At 36.9% G+C, this 20,015-nt stretch overlaps 1 protein-coding gene and 1 pseudogene across 5 annotated transcripts in view; both read right to left on the minus strand.

The window, feature by feature from the left end:
• KIAA1958 (KIAA1958 ortholog) overlaps nt 1–20,015 on the minus strand; it is a 135,817-nt gene that overhangs the window by 72,857 nt on the left and 42,945 nt on the right. The gene's annotated exons all lie outside the window — the stretch shown is intronic.
• LOC141571168 (large ribosomal subunit protein uL6 pseudogene) lies at nt 17,236–20,015 on the minus strand (annotated as a pseudogene).

A 20,015-nucleotide genomic window follows, 5' to 3' on the forward strand; every position in this document is an offset into this window, starting at 1 on the left:
TGAAATTCAGGAACTTCAAATTCCAGTCTTGAAACGGATGTCTGTGGCCTTAGACAAGTCACTAATTATCCCTAAGCCCAAAATGACAGGACTATATGGTCTTTATACTCTAACAATTTATGGACTTACTTATATTCCTTTCATACAACAAAATGCAGATAAAAGGCCTGTTTTGTTTTTTTTATATTTCCCAGCTTCCCTTGAAACGGGCGTGGCCATAGGACACAGTTCTAACCGGTGATGTGTAACACAGACTTGTCCAGTTTTTGCTTTTTGGGCCTCTGTCTTTCCCTTTCTTCCTGCCTGGAACAAGAACATGGTGGCTAGAGCAGAGGCCCACTTGGAAGCATGAAATGAGAGCTTGAGGGTGAGAGAGACGAGCCCAAAGGAGCCTGGGTCCCTGGTAACTTCCTGGAGCCACTGCCTCAGCTCTGAACTGCCTAGGATTCCTTGCCTTACAGGGAAAGATGAACCCCAATCTTGCTTAAGCCACTGTTGTTGGAGTATGTTATTACATACAGCTAAGTTCAATTACTAATTGATACACAAAAAATAATACAGACATCTCTGGTTTTTGAAACCTTAGAGCAGAATCCTTCATTTTCTCTGCACCATATCCCAGTACAGTTGCTTCTCAGATTGGACTCCACAAATAAATTCTTGAGAGGTCTGTAATTCTATGTCAAAATGTTTGTAACTGTCTTTATTTTGATCATAATAAAAAAATACAATTAATATAAGAATCGTCTAAACAATCACTTTACATCCAAGTATTGCTGCGTGATTTTAGCACCCGCTTTGCTTCTGCATCTCTAGTCACGTTAGTGCCCATAATCACTAAAGTGACATCACGTGACTTCCAATTTGTTGGGAAATCTGTTTGTGCTGTGTTCTTTTTAGCAGATATCAATACAAAACCTCTTCTGCATTACTAATTTTCAAATAAAAGGCATCATGATTTGACCTCATGAAAATGGCATATGTAATGGTGAAGCAATATACCACTTTAAGTGTCATAGGCTACTGAGAAAATAAAAAGGAGTTGAAAGGAATACGCTTATAGAAAGAAAATCATATACATTAAGGCACAATATTTGAATGAAGTTGTAACCGTTCAAACATGTGGCAGAATCAAAACACAAAATTGTATATAAGCATTTGGAACTCAAAATAACTTCGAGTCTCAGTAAAACACAGTTAGTAAAATAGTACCATTGCTGAAGGTCCCAGAAGAAAAATTTAAAATAAGACACAAAGTAAATAAAATTAAAAATTTTGTTACAGGCTTATCCACTTTTATAATAACCACCAACCTTTAAGAATCAACTGTAGTAAGTCGTTTTTATTACATTTTGAAGTTGACTGGCAATTTCATGAAGAGGCTCTTCAAGTTTTCTCGAGTACCACATGAAAAATTTTTCCAGTATTACTATTAATATATTTCAACCAGTAACTGATGTCAACTGGTTGAGAGCATAATTAGCTGATATTTAGGGTAATTAAATGGATTGAGTCCAAGCTGACAAAGAATAGCTATCAATGTACTGCAGTATATTCTAAGTTCAATACATAATAGAATCAATGACAAGCCAATCAAGGTATTTTCAAAATGCTGAGAATAGTTTCTAGGATGTACTCATTTCCATTAAAAGTCGGATGATAAGCTCTATGCTGAAAATTAATGCTTTTTCTATATCTTCAAGAACTGAAAAGTAACTTCAAATAGTATTTTCACATATCTGATATGGACAATGACTAGGTTTAGACGCTCAGTTTTACGGAGTTATCAAGTGACACTTCATTAGGAGTCGTACCTAGCACAGTTTATTAAGTATGAGATTTGATTGTCCTAATTTAGCAAAAAAGCTATAAAATTATTATCACCACACTGTATGTTAACTTAGGAAAGAAGATTGGTTTAGTATTTATATTATTAAAGTCAAAATTGGAAACATTAAATATAGAATCAGACTTTCTACCATTAAACCCAACGTTGATCATTAGATTTCAGTAAAACAACAATATAGAACTAATTATTATTACAGCTAATATTTATGAAACAATTACTGTTTGTCACCCACTGTTCTAGGACGTGATAAACCAATAATCCTAATTACATCATAATTCTAGTAAGTCAGGTAAATTACTGAACTCATATTATAAATAAGTAAACTATGTCACATGGGCAGAGTAAATGGTGGAACAAAAATCTGACCTTCAATCTTACTCCGGAAACCAAGCTCTTAATCACCACACAATGCCTCCAGCTTTATAACAGTAAAAAGATATTGTCTCAAGTCTGGTTCCCTATGAATTATGTTGATGCTATAGTTTTACTTAAGTTGCATTTGTATGTCTGTTTTGGTTTACAGCTATATCAGAACTATAAGTTCTGTTAATACATATTTAAATAACATTACGATAAAAATGACTTAAACCAGCAATGGCCATGAAGAAGGTCCACGAAAATATTTTTCTTTCAAAAGTTTGAGAAAAACTTCTTTACACACACACAAAAAAGGTACAAAAAGACTGTTACTAGGTGGGGATGATGGAGAAGGGGAGGGGATTAGAAAGCACAATCGGTAACCACAAGATAGCCATGGGGATATGAAAGACAGTTTGGGGAATATAATCAATAATGTTGTACAGAGTTTGTAGGGTATCCGATGGACCCTCGTCTTATTAGGGAGACCACCTCAGGGATGAGGTAGGTGCCTGAGCACTGCGCTGTACACCTGAAGCTGAAGCTGAATAACACTGTATGTCAACTATAATTTAATATATATAGTCACGGGGTATGAATACAACATAGAGAACAGAGTCAATGGAATTGTAATAGACATATACGATGTCAGAGGGCAACAGATTGGGGGAGGGAGGTGATCACTTTGTGAGGGGTGAAATGTCTAACCATTACATTGTTTTGTACACCTGAAGCTGGGGAAAAAAAAGGAATGAACAAAGTAATACATATTTCATGTGAGATAACATTTGTACTTTCAGTTTTCCTACTTGTATTATACACACACAAAAATAGAGATTGTTAAATGAAATTCATAGAGTGATTAGATGGTCTTTTATCACTTCCCATTATCTTGTGACATATCTAATCTTTAGTGTAATTTAAGGTACAAATAAAAATGAAACCAAGAAAAAAAAGAAAAGATTGTTACTTTTCCAAAACCTGACGAAGCGAGTTACCAACCACATACCAGTGGTCTAAGTTGGCTTTCACCCGACGTCATTACAACAATCTGCCCCACAGTCCTTGTAATCTCTCTCTCTAGAGGGTTCTGAACCTTTCAAAGGGTCTGTTGTTACTGTTGTTTTAAAACACTAAATTTCCACTGCTGATGGATGACAAACTTGACCTACAAAGAAACAAATCTGAGTAGCCATATATCTATAATACTTTTTAAGTAAAAAAAAAATATTTCCAAAAGAAAGAGTTCATTGGCAAATGCTAGCACACATTCAGTACCAAAATTTTCCAAAATAGGAGGAGGGATCACGACCTAGCTTGTTTGAGGAGGCCAGCATAACCCTAATACCAAAATCTGACAAAGGTATTACAATAAAGAAAATCATAGCTGAATATTCCTCATTTGATGCAAAAATACTTTACAAAACATTAGCAAACTGAATCCAAAAATATATGAAATATCACCAAGTAAGACTTATCCCAGGAATGCAAGGAACATGCAAAAATCAATCAATATAATTCAACCTAACAGTCCATAGAAGAAAAACCACACAATCATTTCAATACATGCAGACAAAGTATTTGACAAAATTCAATATTCATTTGTGATTAAAAAAAACTCTTAGCAAAGTAGTAATAGTAGGAACTTCCTCAAACTTATAAAGGGAATCTATGAAAAATCTACAGCTAATATCATATTTAATGTAAAAGACTGAATTGTTTCCTCCTAAGATCAGGAATAATGTCCACTTGCATCACTTTTATCCAACATTGTACTAGAGGTCATAGCCACTGAAATAATGCAATAAAGATAAATGAAAGGTAGAAAAATTAGAACATAAGAAGTAAAACTGTTTTATTTATAGATGATACGGCTGTTTATGTAGAAAATTCCAGACAATTTAAAAAAAACAACCCTGCTACAACTCATATATGAATTTAGCAAAGTAACAGGATACAAGATCAATATTCTAAAAATCAATTATTTTCTATATTAGCAACAAAATATTAGAAAATTAAGTTTTAAAAAATTCTATTTATAATTGTGCCAAATACATTAAATACCTAGGAATAAGTCTAACAAAGGATGTCCAAGACTTCTAACTAAAAACTACAAAACATTGCTGAAATTAAACGTGACCTAAATAAACAGAGATATACCATATTCATGGATTGGCGATTCAGTATTGGTAGGGTGGTCTTATTCCTGAATTGATCTACATATTCAATGCAATTCCAACAAAAATTCCAGCAGGGCTTTTCAGTAGCAATTGACAAGAAATTAGCAATTGACAAGAAATTGATTTTCTATGGAAACGCAAAGGACCTAAAATAATCAAAGAAAATTTAAAAAATAAGAATAAAGGTAGATGACTCACTCTACCTGATTTCTAGACTTACAATAATTTCAAGCTACTGCAATCAAGATCATGGGGTACTTACGAAAGAATAGATACAGACATCAATGAAACTGAGTCAGTGTCCAGAAATAGATCCATACATATTTGATTAACCGATTTTTGACAAAAGGGTACGGCAATTTAACGGGAAAGGAAAATCATTTCAACAAATGTTGCTGGGTGGGTCAATTGGAAACCTATTTAAAGAAACATCCGTCTTTAGTTACACCACACACAAAAATAAACTCAAAATAGATCACAGACCTAAATTTAATATCTAAAACTAGAAAACTTCTAGAAGAAATAAGAGGAGAGAATATCTTAGTGACCTTGGATGGGAAAAGTTTCTTAGCATGCAAAAAGCATGAGTCATAAAAAAATTTCATAAATTGGACTACATCAATTGCTAACAGAATATAAATACAGGGCTTTAGCAGGGATGGAGAAGGTATTTATTAAACTTAAACACACTCAACACTGCTACCTTCTTTTAGAGGTTCCCCTAAGTAAATTTCAATGCTAACAAGGAAACTTGGGTGTGGTCTAAAAAGTACTGATGATACCTCCACTAATAGGCCAGTGATTAACAAAGCTAGAAACAAAGAAAATCAAACAAAAGATGAGAAGTAATGGCTTCTTTAAAAAACTAGAATACAGCATAAAGAATATAGTTAACAATGTTGCAACAACTATATATATAGAGCCAGGTAGGTGGGTACTACGCTAATCAGGGGGATCACTGCATAAATTATATAAATGTCTAACCACTGTGCTGTACACCTGAAACTAATGTAAAATAATACTGAATGTCAACTGTAACTGAAAAAAGAAGTAATTTAAAAATAAAGGATGATGTGCTCACCTCAAAAAAACACTTCCTATTTTATTTTCCCACTAATTACAACTCTTAGAACATAAGAAGCAAATCCTATAAACCTAATTTCCTCATATTCCTATTAAAGGGTGCAATTTATTGCATATGCTAAAATGAAAAATATTGAAACAACTAGGATTTTACCCCCCAAAAATCTGAATAATAAAGTTCTAATATTAATATACATTAATGTGCAGAAAGAAGATACTACCTAAAAATACAGTTAAAAGATAGGGAAAGGGTATTTATTAATATTGAGGCCTAAAATGTGCTTTCTAAAATTTGAAATCATTGTTTCAAAAAAAAAATTATATGTAAATCACACAAAACAATATAGCCACTAAAAGTGGGTTTACAAATAAAGAATTTAGAGAACATTATATTTGCTTTCACTTTAAGATAGCATATTTATTAATTTTCAAATGTCACAAGTACCATGTAATCCATCATGTAATTTTTGGAAATAAACCTAAAAGATACTATGTACCTAGTAATTTTTTTTTTATAATCACACCTAAAAATCATTCTATACCACAAATATATAACATGTTCAATTCAGCAAACATCTGAGTACCTGTTATATGCTGACCACTGGGATATGGACTGAATTATATCCCCCTCAAAAGATGTATTTAGTCCTAACTCCCAGCACCTCAAAATGTTACTTATTTGGAAACAGGGTCACTGCAGGAGTAGGTAGGGCAGGCCCCTAATACAACACGACTGGTGTCCTTACAAGAAGAGGGCCATGTGAAGACAGACACACAGAGAGAAAGCCCTGCGACAATGAAGTCAGCAGTTAAGAGTTAAGCAGCTGTAAGCCAAGGAACACCAAAGATTGCTAGCAAACCATTAGAAGCTAGGAAGAGGAAGAAAGGATTTCCCTACAGGTTTCAAAGGGAACACGGTCCTGCCAACACCTTGATTTAGGCCCTCTAGCTTCCAGAACTGAGACACAATAAATTTCTGTTGTTTTAAGCCATCCAATTTATGGCACTTTGTTAGGCAGCCCTAGGAAACTAATACACACTGTGTGAAGCATTCTATAAAAAAAAATAAAGACTGGAATTCTTGACTTCAAGAAGCTTAGAATTTAATAGTATGGAAGTCAATTAATTAATAGACTACGGTACAATATAAGTATATGTTTCAGATATGGGGATAATGATTAGTGAATCTACTTTTGGGGTAGGGAATGCAAAGAACGTCAGGGTCTGCTTTCTGAAAGATATGAAGGCATTCTAGACAAACGCATGGTGACTTGAAACTGTGATAATTTCAGCCAACTAAAAGGAGGACATCAGTTATTACTGGATTGCTATGTTTACGATGGGAACTATGGGAAAAGACTAAATTGAAAAATAATGCAAGGGCAAAAGCATGATGGTCTTTGTGTACCACAAAGAGCTTCGAGTTTACTTTGTGAAGGGCCTTCATCAGAAAAAAGACATGGGCCAAACTCATATTTTAGAAACATAATTTTTGAGACTGATTAGAAGGTAGCAAGGGGCAAAGGAGGCTATTTCAGGAGTCTACACCAGAGGCCAAGAGAATGGAAAAGAGAGGAAGAGAAGGCAGACCTGTTAGAAGACAACAGGTAGCAAGTGGTGATGAACTGCTTTTGAGGAATGAGGGTGAAATGAGAGGATAATTTCTAGGTTTCTTGGGAGCCAGGATAGATTTGTTTTCAATCAAGATAAATATCATAACAGGAAGAGCAAATGTACAGGTCAGGAGTGATGATTTGTTCAGTTTCCTTTAAAAAGTAATAAACTCAGGAATCACTTATTTTGACAGCACCACATGAATACAGTAGCCCCCCTTGTCTGCGGGGATATGTTCCAAGACCCCAGTGGATGCCTAAAACTGTGGATACTACCAAGAAGTTTGCAAAAGCAATGCACTGAGTGTTAAGAGAGCATAAATCCAGGGAGACTTGTTCTATTCTGGGGGATAAGAGAAAGCTTCTCTGACAGTGATATTTAAAACTAAGAGCTGAAGGATTAGTAGAAACTCACAGATTGAAAAGAAAAAGGATGGAGCAAAAGGAGAGGAGAGGCATCTAGGCATAAAAATAAGCACAGCAAAGAGCCTAAAAAGGTTCTGGAATTCCTTCATTATATACCCACCCTTGGCAATTACTCTGCAACAGTCTAGCACCCCCACGACATCCTGTGAAGAGCACCCCACACAGAGGGTCAGGATAATAGACCCAACAATCTGAAGTACTTTTTACCCTACCCACTCTACCAATCTCTCCTAACAAATGCTGCTCATCTCTTTGAGAGACTGATCCAATTTAACTCCTCACTTGAAATATACATTTCTGTCATGCAAGCTAGTCATGCCTTTGCCAAGAAAACAAATTAATTTTTAAAATAATTTTAAATAGAATTTTGACTATCAAGGAAAACAAGCACCATAACCTTCGTTAATAGTTTGATACTGATATTATATCCAAAATACTTTCAAAAATATTAATGCATCTAAAATACCCATAAATAGCTCAAAATTCTGAACACTCAATTATTTGTGTTTTTAATTTCTACAGTTTACACTGAGTGTAGGTTTTTATTATATACTTTGAGAAAGGGTTAAAATTTTGATGGCATTTCGTTCATTCAAATTGTTCCAGGTGTTCACGAGCTATATTATTCTATCACATTTTAAAGTGATTTACCCATCAATGAGCATGACTTGACATGAGTCATGTTTTACAGCCCACTCAAAGAAGTGTAGTAAATAGAAAAACTGAAAATCCTCTCTCAAAGTGAATGATGTTAACATTTTTAGATGCCTCTAAATTTACATAGCCTCGTTCTCCTAATGGAATTTTCCAAGACTTAAGAGAGTAGCAGTGTCTTGCAATGAAGAATCTGTCCTAGATGTTGAGAATACAGCCCCACTCCAGTAAGTGAACTAAAGGGAAGCTGATCCCAGATTTCAGAGAATAATGTGAAAATGCACATGCCACTCCACTCTCCATGGGAACTGTTCTGGCCAAGGTCACCAATAACCTCCAATGTCAAGGACTTCAATCAACACTCTTTGGTTCTCTTCACATAGCTTTTCAGCAGCACGAAGAGCTGGCTGCCTTACATGAAACCCTCTCTTGCCCTGGCTTCCACGATACTGCCCTCCACCACTTTGCCATTTCTCAGTTTCCCTTGCGGGGACTCACTACCCTCTTTTTGACCTTAAAACTAGAGTTTATCAGTGGTCCTGGCACTCTTCTCATATTACTGTCTCCAAAAATTACTAGGTTTTACAAAGCTTCTGGTTTATATTACCTCTACTCTTCTAAAGGGTGTAGAAAAAGATGAAACATTCAGACAGAGATGTATTTTCTTTATGCATAGTGGCTAAACAAATTATCATTTTAAATGTGGTAATAAGTATGGAAACAATTATAAATATGGATACAGTTATATGTTACATAAATTAAATCTTACATCTTTACTGCTTTTTAGGAAAGGAAGACAGGTCTTTCTTATTGTGAAATATCTGCTCATGGGAATGAGATTTTGAAGCTACTGTATATATCATATTAATAGCTCCTCCATTCTGACTCTCATTTTTAGGAATGAGAGTAGTGAGTAATGAAAGTGGTGTTAAGTGTTCTAGATGTGACGATGAGTCTGTGACAGGTGCTGGGAAGGTAAGTAACCCAGTTTTACTCATCAAGTGAAATACTTTAGAAATTCTGAAAGGGGACATAATAGGACATAAAAGGGATAATAGGATTAAACCCTCTAACCTAGGGCCATAACATTCATTTTCGAAAATATTCAAAGGAAAGAGACCATTTCCCAGAGAAATTCAAAGGAATTAAAAAATTGATATGGTTTTAGTTCAGTATTATGGTCCCTTTTTGAAAAGAACAAAAATGCCCTTGATTTTCCATGTATTTCTATTGTTTATATTCTGATTTGTTGGTCTACTTACTATTTTACAATTAATACTGCATCACTTAAAATTCCTATAACTGAATATGGTTTATATTTAGGAAGGCAAATCCCTCATTATCCCTATTTTTCAAAATTGTTTTCTAATTCTTAACTTTTATGGCAAAGCTTCAAGTGTTTAATTAAGTATATTAGATATTTGTTCCTAATAAAATTTTAAACTATGTTAAAAATGTTTTTCATTTCTTAATTACAAAGGATGTTGAATTTTATCAAGTATTTTAATAAACTATAAATTTGATGTGTTTTCTTTTCCACACTGTAAGTTACATTTACAGATTTTTCAGTTTTGACCCACTTTGTGTTCCTTCTGATACTTATCAATTTCTGTCACTGGCTCGTTTTAACCTTTAAAACTAAGTTCATCAGTGGTCCTGGCAGTCTTCTCATGGTACTGTCTTACTAGATGATGCTTTCATCCACCTTTGTGAATCTTGTTAGCAGATATATATTCCCTGATTTTCCTGATTACTATTTTCCTGACTGCTGAAGCCCAAATCCCAGAATTAGATTTCTAAATGTTTTTTAGGATTTGGGGATCTTTACAAAAACACACTGCTCAGGGACCAGGCCGCTGTGTGCACAGCATCTTGCTCTGTAATCCTTCTCGAAGCACTGACTGCAGGCTATGGGAGGGTAGAAACCTTACCCAGTACTGTCTCAAGCATCTCTAACAAAGCCTGATACACAAAAGGCATTCGATAAATACTGAACAAATATCAAATGACTAGATACCAAGTGCACAAACTCAATGGAGTTTTCATGAATTCTATGATTTGAAATATGCCACCCACCTGTTCTATACACCTGTCAGCTTGACCATGTCTCCTCTGTCCACCATCTCCTGCCCAATCTGACCAGAACAGATGCCTCTCCTGCCCATTTACACACAGGATCACATGAAGCATAGCAGCAGTTCAGAGAAGGGATAGGGGCTCACAATCCAAGTGAAATATTCACTGGCTAAAAAATCCTTCAACAAGTATGTATCGTCTTTAATTGTAATAATACATTACTAAAGTGACCCGGAAAGCCTGCTATATATGATCGTTTGCATAGCTCACTCAGGAAGTCTAAGTGAAGAGGGCTGTATAATAGCCATTGAACAACAAAATCAGAGTGTAAAGCTATAAGCCTGTGAACTAAGTAAGAAGATGGGAACATGGGCATGTGTGTATATTAGGTGGTAAACTTTTCAAAACTGTGCCCTGCTCCACTCCAAGGAACTCAGCCAGGAGCAACTCGGCTTTGAAGGTAGCAGGTGTTGCCCTGGGTGGTGATGGGGACAGACCAACAGCTGGGCCTCCCAGGGAAGGACAGGGGCAGAAACCGACACGCTGCTTGGGTCTCCTCAAGGGAGATGCGAGACGCCATGGAGCATTCTGAACTTCATTAGGCTCCCAAGAGGTACCTCGTGAAGTCAGGGGATGAACCACATGATCACCCCTCTGTGTGGTGCAACACCTCAGTCCTGTTTGTTCCTCAACTTCTCACTTGCCTGGCCTCTGCTCATGGGACCTCAGGAGCATCAATGGTGACTGAAACTACAAATGCGTTCACTCACTCTTAATGAGATACTCCATCAAAATCACGCCTGGAGATGAGCTCTAAATGCTAAGATGCAACCCGTAACCACAACTATCACCTCTGAACCAAGCCTTACTGCTCCAAGTTTTAAGAAAATCTTTTTGTTCTTTTGGGGGAAAACTAATCCACTAATTTTTCCAGGGGGTGGGAAAAGATTTTTCCTTGGCTTGTGTTAGGTGCTCAGCACTAATTAGCTTTCTGGATAATCTTCTTCCCTTCTTCCAGATTGTGTGTGTGTGTGTGTATGTGTGTGTGTGTGTGTGTGTGTGTGTGTTGGGGAGGGAAGGGGGAGTTCTTCTGAAGTTCTCTTTCCTTGTTTTCCAGGGTTCCAATAGATTTCAATGTAGCTGGCATTTCACTTGGCTTTAAGGATGAGCAGAACCATGGGCTCAGGTGACTGAGAATCAATGCATACTGGAGAGCCCCTGCCAACAGTGGTTCCCAAATGAGGCTGTCCCTGAAATCACCTACTAGGGTTCTCATTAGAAAATACAGAATATTTTTCTTAGCTCAACTCTAGAGATTCTGATTCTAGAGATTCTGATTAGTTTCCCCAAGAGATTGAGTTTGGCAATCTGTGTTTTCATCTAATGTTGGGTGACTGTCTTGCAGTCAATAAAAAAATCTTCATTTGAGAACCATGGTTCTACATGATTTCTAATGATGGATATACTATAATTAACCAAGCCTTTATTTATAGTCATTTTGCTTAGTTTGATTCCAATTACTCACTAACATAAGTGCTACAATGAACATCTTTTTACGTTAACCCTTTAATATAATTCTACGTCATTTTGATAATTGCTAGATATAGAAACAAAAGCAGAGACTTCTTTAATTCTTTTGGTCAAACTGTCTTGAAGGTAGGGTCTACCAGACAGCTCCCAACTGCAGCACACGATAATGTCTATTTCCTTATGTCTCTGCCTAGCTATGATAGTATTTTTTAATCTTTGCTAATTTTAGAGGTGAAATAACGTCTTATTGCTGAGTTATTTTATAATTGTAAAAATATTTATTCATTAAATAAATCTTTTTTGGACACTTATCAGGACCTGTGAACATGAGCAAAAACAAACATGATTCTTACTCTCACTTACATAGAAAGTGTCATTAATTCAATAATCAAGTAAACCTACTAAATGGTACTCATTATCATCACTGTGATAAGTGGTTCTATCAGATCTTATAAAGAAGAGACTTGACCTATTTAGAAATGTCAGAGAAAGCTCCTCTGAGAACTGAAGTTAACAATAAAGATAATGACGATAACACACCCAGACATAGCACTTACGGTGTGCCAGGCCCTATTCTAAGCTCATCAGATACATTCATGCCTTGCCCTTTATGAGGTACTATTATTATCTCCATTTCACATGTGAGAAAACTGAGTCAGACAGTTTAAGAAATCTGTCCGATGTCACATACTTAGTAAAATAAAAGAGTCAGGATTCCAACGCATGTAGTCTGCCTGAGTCAGTATGACGAACCATTATGTTACAGCGCCTCTCGGGTGATATTCCCGAGCCCTGTACCCCATTAGGAAGGGATGATGGGGTGCACTGCTCCAAAGAAATGGTGTACAAGCTCCTACTTCTTTCAGAGCTACAGCCATTGCTCCACAAACCCCTGAGTACCTAAGGTGCTGGAGAAGGAAGATAATTTTTTGTTTTCACTTTAGTTTATTTTTGTTGTTTTTACATTAGTAATCCCCAGACCACCCATGTTGATTTCTTGGTAATCATCTCTGTTTTATGACACATTTGAAGACTAAGCACCACTGTTTCGTGGGAGCATGTGTGGAGGGGGGGGGGAATCCACTGAATTCTGATTTTTAAACCTCTCCAGCTAAGATGACGGCCTCCTGTAATGACGCCGCCCAACACAGGCCTGGTTCCCTAGGCTGGCAATCTATTTTTATAATGCACTTGCATGTATATTAGGCCTGTAAACACTAAGGATGGATTACTTTAAACATGGTAAAAGGAGACTAGGCATTAGAGACAAGGGAACTATAAAAGCTTAAAACCAAAGATCCTTAATCCTCTGTAAGTCTGCCAAATTTTTTGAAAGTTTAAAGTACGACAACTTAAACAAGCATGTTCGTGAGGAAAATTCACTCACTTCAAGCCCTAAATGAATGAGTGAAATTCTGTAATAGATTATTGAGCAAACCGGCACTACTTCCACAAATCAAGTACAGGAGTTCTCAATATCCAGATGCTCGTTAACCACGACCCTATCTAAAATCATAAGATTGTGGAGAGAAGCAAAAGCTGCCATACACAAAAATATTCACCAATCAGATGACCAGTACCCACTCAAACGCCCCTCACCCCCCACCAAATATTACTTCTGAGAACCTGTTTATGTCACCTTCTCTGACTTTTGGGTGTTGCAAACACTTGACCACATAAAAGCAGGATGAATGTAAACTGAAACTAAAAAACGTTTCCAAAAATGCAGGATTTGAAGAACTTGCTAAAAAATGCTAGGTAACTACTTTAATCAAATGCAAAACCACTTAAACAAATTTAAGGTCTGGCAGACTTAGACCAGCAGCTAGAAAATGTGGCGAATTCTCAAAGATGACACAATAGATACTTAAGAAAAGAATAAATAAAATCTCCAAGAATTAAGAGAGGCCCTTAGGAAAACTAAAACAGCAAAGAAATGCTTTTGCAAAAACATTCCTCTTCCTGATCTGGCTGAGTGAAATGAAACTGGTGAAGGATATTGCATTTTGCTTTTATACAATTTTGTCAGGAAAGCTATATTCCCCAAATGAGCACTCAAGCCACTTCTTGTTCATTTGAAGGATTAGCACAGACCTTCAATTGCATAAACTTTTTAAAATATAAGATTAAAAAAAAAAAACTATCAATAATTTTTAGTTTGCTTTTTTTTCCAAATAGAAGCCTATGCAGTATCAGAATTAAAAAGGAATGAAATTCATGCCACAACATGGATGAACTTTGAAGACATTATGCTAAGTGAAATAACCCAGACACGAAGGGACAAATACTGTATGAATCCACTTATAATGAGTTACCCAGAAATGTCAAATTCAAAGAGACAGAAAGTTTAATAGTAGTAAATTGGGTCTGGGGGAGAGTGGAATAGGGAGTTACTGTTAAATTTTCAATTTGGGATGATGAAAAAATTCTGGAGATGGATAAGTGGTAATGGTAGCACAACAATGTTCACTGTAAACACACTTAATGCCATTAAACTGTACCCTTAAAAATAGTTAAATGGTAAGTTTTATGTTAGTATATTTTATCACAATTTAAAAAAACTCAGAGTAAAGCAGAATAAAATGTAATTTTCTTAACCTAAGAAAGGAAGGAAGGAAGGAAGGAAGGAAGGAAGGAAGGAAGGAAGGAAGGAAGGAAGGAAGAGGCTTGTGCAATAAAGGGTTAATTCAGCAGGCTAGGGTTGCTCAAAACCTGTACATTCAAAGAAAGGACTCCTAAATTCATGCACTATCTTGCCTGTATTTTTGTACGCCTCAGGCTTTGGGCCGCGTGTATCAGTTTTTGCCCTCTATGGGATTGGAGACTGAGTAGCTAAGGTCAGTCACATGAGCTTAAAATAAAATAAAAACCCTGGACAGTAAGGCTCTGTTGAGCTTTCCCGGTTGGCAATATTTCGCGTTTTGTCACATATTGTTGCTGGGAAAATTAACTGTGTCCTCATGTGACTCTACTGGAAGGGCACACCAGGAATCTTATGCTTGGTTTCTCCTGGACTCCACCCATCTGTCTTTTCCCTTTGCTGATTTTAATCTATATTTGTTCACTGTAATAAACTGTAACAATGAGTATAACAGCTTTCTGAGTTCTGTGGGTCCTTCTAGTCTGGGAGTGGTCTTGGGGCCCCCAACACAAAGCCCGAATCAAGTCCCCTCACTAGCTACTATAAAATGTTTGTCCCTCCTTTAAGTGGCTTCACTTTAAATACCCTTTCACTGCCAGTTATCCTCAGCTAACAAGGGCCTCTCTTACATAGCTTCATCAACAATCCTTAGTAGATGGGTAAGGAAGAGTTCAGACTTACTACCGTGTTCCCCCAAAAATAAGACCGGGTCTTATATTAATTTTTGCTTATGTTCAGGGGATGGCATCCTGAAAAATCATGCTGGGGCTTATGTTCCGGTTAGGTCTTATTTTGGGGGAAACACGGTAGAATAGTTGTTCTCAGCCCCTGTTGCTCTACTATGTATGGGTGTCTTCTGATAAACTCCTATTGTTACTAGTTACAAAGCACCAGAGTGTATAAACTGTTCACTTGTCAGTGGGTTTACATTAGTGTGGATTTAAGGTTTTGCCTATAGGAAGTAACATTACTCTCCATCAAAGTCTCCAAACAGCCAAAAAGAAGACACCTCAATTTCTCAACATGGCTTTTTGACACCTTTGGATCGGGATCCTGCCTGCAAGGCTTACCTCTCAAGACTAATTCCTTCCCATTCAAAACCTGAGCTTCAACTACATTAAACTCATTCTAGTTACCCAAAATAAAGTATCTCGACTCCAGAGCTTTACAAATATTGCCGTTTTATTTATTTATTTTTGTCAGATTCAATACTTCCCTACACAATCTTTCCAACTTAGAGCAAGGTTTCTCACTCCTTGGCACTACTGAGATTTTGGGCTGAATAATTCTTTGTTGTGGAGGGGTTTCCTGTGCATAGGACATTTTACAGCATCCCTGGCCTCTACCCACTGGATGCCAGTAGCACCCTCTCCCCCCTCAAGTCGTGACAACCCAAGATGTCTCTACCCCACATTGGTTTGAGAAACACTGATGTAGAGTCATTTCTTCAACCTCCCTTTCTCACTCCACCCCCACCAAGGCTTGGTTAGGAGCCACTCCACATGCTCTCCTGGGACCCTATGATACACTATTAAGTGTTAACTCCTTGATCATAAGGCTTATAGTTTTATTAATCATTATACTCTCAGCTCCTAGCCCAGTGCCTGGCACATAATGAGGCTTCAATAAATACGTGTGGACTGACTGAATGAACAGGATCAGGATATGCAGAGTAATGTGGGCATTACAGGGAGAAAACAATGTTGAGTAAAGGCAAGAAGGTGGGGAAGTTCACGGTGTACAGAGAACAGCACATATTTTCATTTGCTTGAAAACAGAGTAGGTTAAGGAAAGTAGCAGGATATGAATTAAGAAAAATAGGTTGGAACAGCACAGAGAGTTACAAAGGCCAAATTAAAGAGCCAAAACTTTACTGGGAAGGAGAAATGAGGGGACTGAAACAGGTATTTGTGACAGTCCCATCCACATACGTAATTCATGAGTTTATATATTATCAAGGATGAGTTTCCATATTACCCTGGCAAAAATAATGTAGCACAACCTCTGCTGTTTCTTTGGTCAACGGCTGTCCTGTACAGCCATCCTCTGTATGCTGAAAGTCAGTGTGTGGAAATGTGTAAGTTGTAGAGTTTGGCATGCACTTAAGGAGATCAATCATTCCCACAAACATTGACTCTAGAGTGCTGAGTGGATTACAAATGTCCAACTTTTGGTATGCTGAACTGAGATTCAGCAGCTGTGGGCTGTAAGTCCCTTCACCAATCTTGATTCATTTGTTTATTTATACACCACCAATAACTGAACATCTACAGTAAATCCTTGCTTAACATCAACAAGTTCGATGACTTGAAGCAAAACAACTTATAAGGAAACCAATGTTACCATAGGCTAGTTGATATGAAGAAGAGTTAAGTTGCTACAGTATCTCATTGTTATAATGAAACATCATTCAATACAACCTGCTGTATTCTCTTCCAAGCACTGTGCTCAGTGCCAGAGATGCACATTCAATAAGGCAGATGTGATCTCTATTCCCACTGAGTTTAAACTCTAGCAAAAATGCCTGCAATTAAATAAGCAATCATAAAACAGTGTGGCACAAGTTAGTGAGGAAGTTACTAGACCTTCAGGTTCTTCAGCAGTAAAATAAAGGGGTTGAATGGTGGTCCCTGAGGATCCTCTCAGACCTAACATTTACTTCAAGTCTAATAGTATAGAAAAATTGGAAAACTTTTCAAATTGCTAAACATTTTCTTCCGTTTTATAGTAAAGAAGGCCACAGATAAGAAAAGGGCTAAGAAATGAATCTAGTATACTATGGAACTGCAAGGAGGATTTTAGTATACAAAAATGGGGTACACAGAGGAAAAGAAGACATCTTTATTAGGACAATAGACACAGACAAGCGTTCACATCTATCACCTTTAACTAGTTACCGGGCAAAATAGCAATACAAACATCACAGGGAAAATCAAAATATTGTAGGAAATCTATGTTCCAATGACTTGACATGTTACCTGAATCTCTTACAAATATTACGATAATCCCTAATAAGGTATTTCCATGATAGGTATTTCATATATTTATTCATTAAAAAAGAGTCAGCATCTTCTATGTACAATAAATTGTACTACATGCTATATATAGCATAGCAACTATAAATCAGACATGGGTAGTGATTTTAAGAAGCTCACAGTTCAGTGATAAGCTTAATGAAGGAGTAAAGCGTTTTACAGAATTCTTTGTACAAACATCAGAAAATTAATATCACATGCAAAACATCATATAACCAAGGCGTTCACAAGATCTGGCCCACTCAGTACCTATTTACATTCAATGGTTGTTTACTCAGACTTGTATGTGAAGTAGATGGTCATTTCTGAGTACCCACAGAATGCTAAGAGATTTTAGTAATACTTTTTTCCCCCAAAAGATATGCTTATAGTGTGTGTGTGTGTGTGTGTGTGTGTGTGTGTGTGTGTGTTATAAGTGGGTTGAGAAACTTGGGTTGTTGCTGGCAGGAAGCCTCTGGGAGAGCAGTGTTTAAGCTGTCCAGAGCTCCAATCTACTCAAGGTGAACACAGACCATGAAGAGTGCTTAATTTATGAACTCTCAGGGTAGCAAACTGAACCTGAACATTTCTTTCTAAACTACCAAAACTTAAAGAGGAGGTAAGAAACTCACAAAGAAAGCCATGGGATTCCCAGTTTCCCTCTATTTTGAGTTAAGCACTATCATTTTGTGGATGGTTACTTGGCTAAACTCCTCAGCCGACAAATACTACCGATGCAACAAGAGAAAACAGCAACCTTCAGAGTATCATCAGCTCCAAGTTTGAAAATATATTAAATTATCCTATAGCAGAAGGAGACGTGCCGCCCAGGTATACCCTAGATGTGTTTCCCATCTAATATAAGTGGTCCCCACAGGTTAATGTTGCTGCTGCTATGAATGAGAAGGTACAGGAAGCACCTCCTGTGGCATCTAGCACTTCCTTAAGAAGACCCAGATCTTTCCGTGGCCTGAAAAGCCCATTCTGAATTGCCCCATTCCAATTTCTCTATTCCATATCTAAACTGAAATCCACTAATAAATATTAGATAACCACCCTTTTAGTTATAGTCATATTTAGTAATTTTGTATTTAGTTGCTAAAACTTCCTTTTTAATCAGTTGTCTTAAAGCAGAGAAGATGTGGTGCTTAATACCTATTAGGTATTTGGTACGTAATACAGTATAACTGATAATTCTTTCATCAAATAAGAATTTGAGAAATGAGTATGTGTGCCCACAAAAAGCACAAGAATATAAATAGTAGTCTTATACGAGTCCCAAACTGGAAACAATTCAACATCAGGAGAATGGACTAAAATTGTGTTGCATAGTCATACAACGGACTCCAATAAAAAAGAACATACTACTGATACACACAACTATAATGAATAAACTTCAGAAATATTATGCTCAGTGAAAGAAGCCAGGCACATCAGAATACTTATTGTATATTCCACGTGTATGAATTTCAAGAACAGGCAAAACAACCTACAGTGAGAGAAGTCAGAACAATGATTATCTTGGGGGTGGGGGGTTAAGTATCCACTAGGAAGGGGCACACGGAAACTTTCTAGGGTAAAGAAGGTGATTTACATTTTACTTGGTGGTGTTCATATGGTGTATACATATGCAAGAATTTATTTTTCCATACATGGCTTTTATTGCATCTTTAAAATATCACAAATAAGTCTGAGGAACCATCTGACATCTTGCTGTTTCTGTAGCTGGACAACTTAGATCTTATTCATCGGCCTGCTGAACTGTTGTTCCTTTCTCAGAAACATAGATACCATCCCCAAACTTTTCTGATATCCTTGTTTTTAACTTTTGTGACTTGTTGAATCAAAGCAGATGAATTTGACACAAGTTCAATGTCTTTTCTTTCAAGAATTAAGTCATCTTTCTGGGCTTGAGAAAATGAACAAGCAATGCCTGACCTCACCCAAACCCTGTGGATGTATTTTTCCCCCAAGAAATTTCAGATTTCAACAAGAGAACCATTTCCCTGAATAACAATGCTGATGGGGAAGTGAGCACACATAGACCTCATCTTGTAACGGACGCCCAGGGTAACACCCTTGATCACATTCTGACTACGGAGAGTGTGAACAGAAGCCAGTTCCTTTCTATCTCCCCACCACTGGTCAACCCGGAGCCTCTTCTTTTTCTTTCCAAGGAGACTGAGTTCTACACTGTTGTGACTGAAGTCCCTTCACAGGGTGCCAGTGGGCCCTTCATAATAACTGTGCGTCCCTTCAGAGTGATGTTGACATCTTCTGGAATGTCTACAGTCTGACTGCTGAGAATGGTCTTCATTCTTGCAATAGATGTGGCAAAGAGCCACATGCAAGAATTTATCAATCTATACACTTTTAAGATTTGTGTATTTTGCTCTATGTAAATTATATCTCAATTAAAAAACAAAGACTCAAGATGTAGAGGCCATAACTGGAGTATGGTTTTCAAATGTAGGTGGTCCAACCATAGAAACCACTCTATTACTAAACTATATAGTCTTATGAATGTCACCCAAGGGAGATGAACAGGAACTTGAAATAACAATGTCTGGCTACATTCACTGCCTGACATAC

This window comes from Rhinolophus sinicus, chromosome 16 (assembly GCF_057876585.1).
Source record: "Rhinolophus sinicus isolate RSI-liver-muscle chromosome 16, RSI-T2T, whole genome shotgun sequence".
Classification (NCBI taxonomy): Eukaryota; Metazoa; Chordata; class Mammalia; order Chiroptera; family Rhinolophidae; genus Rhinolophus; species Rhinolophus sinicus.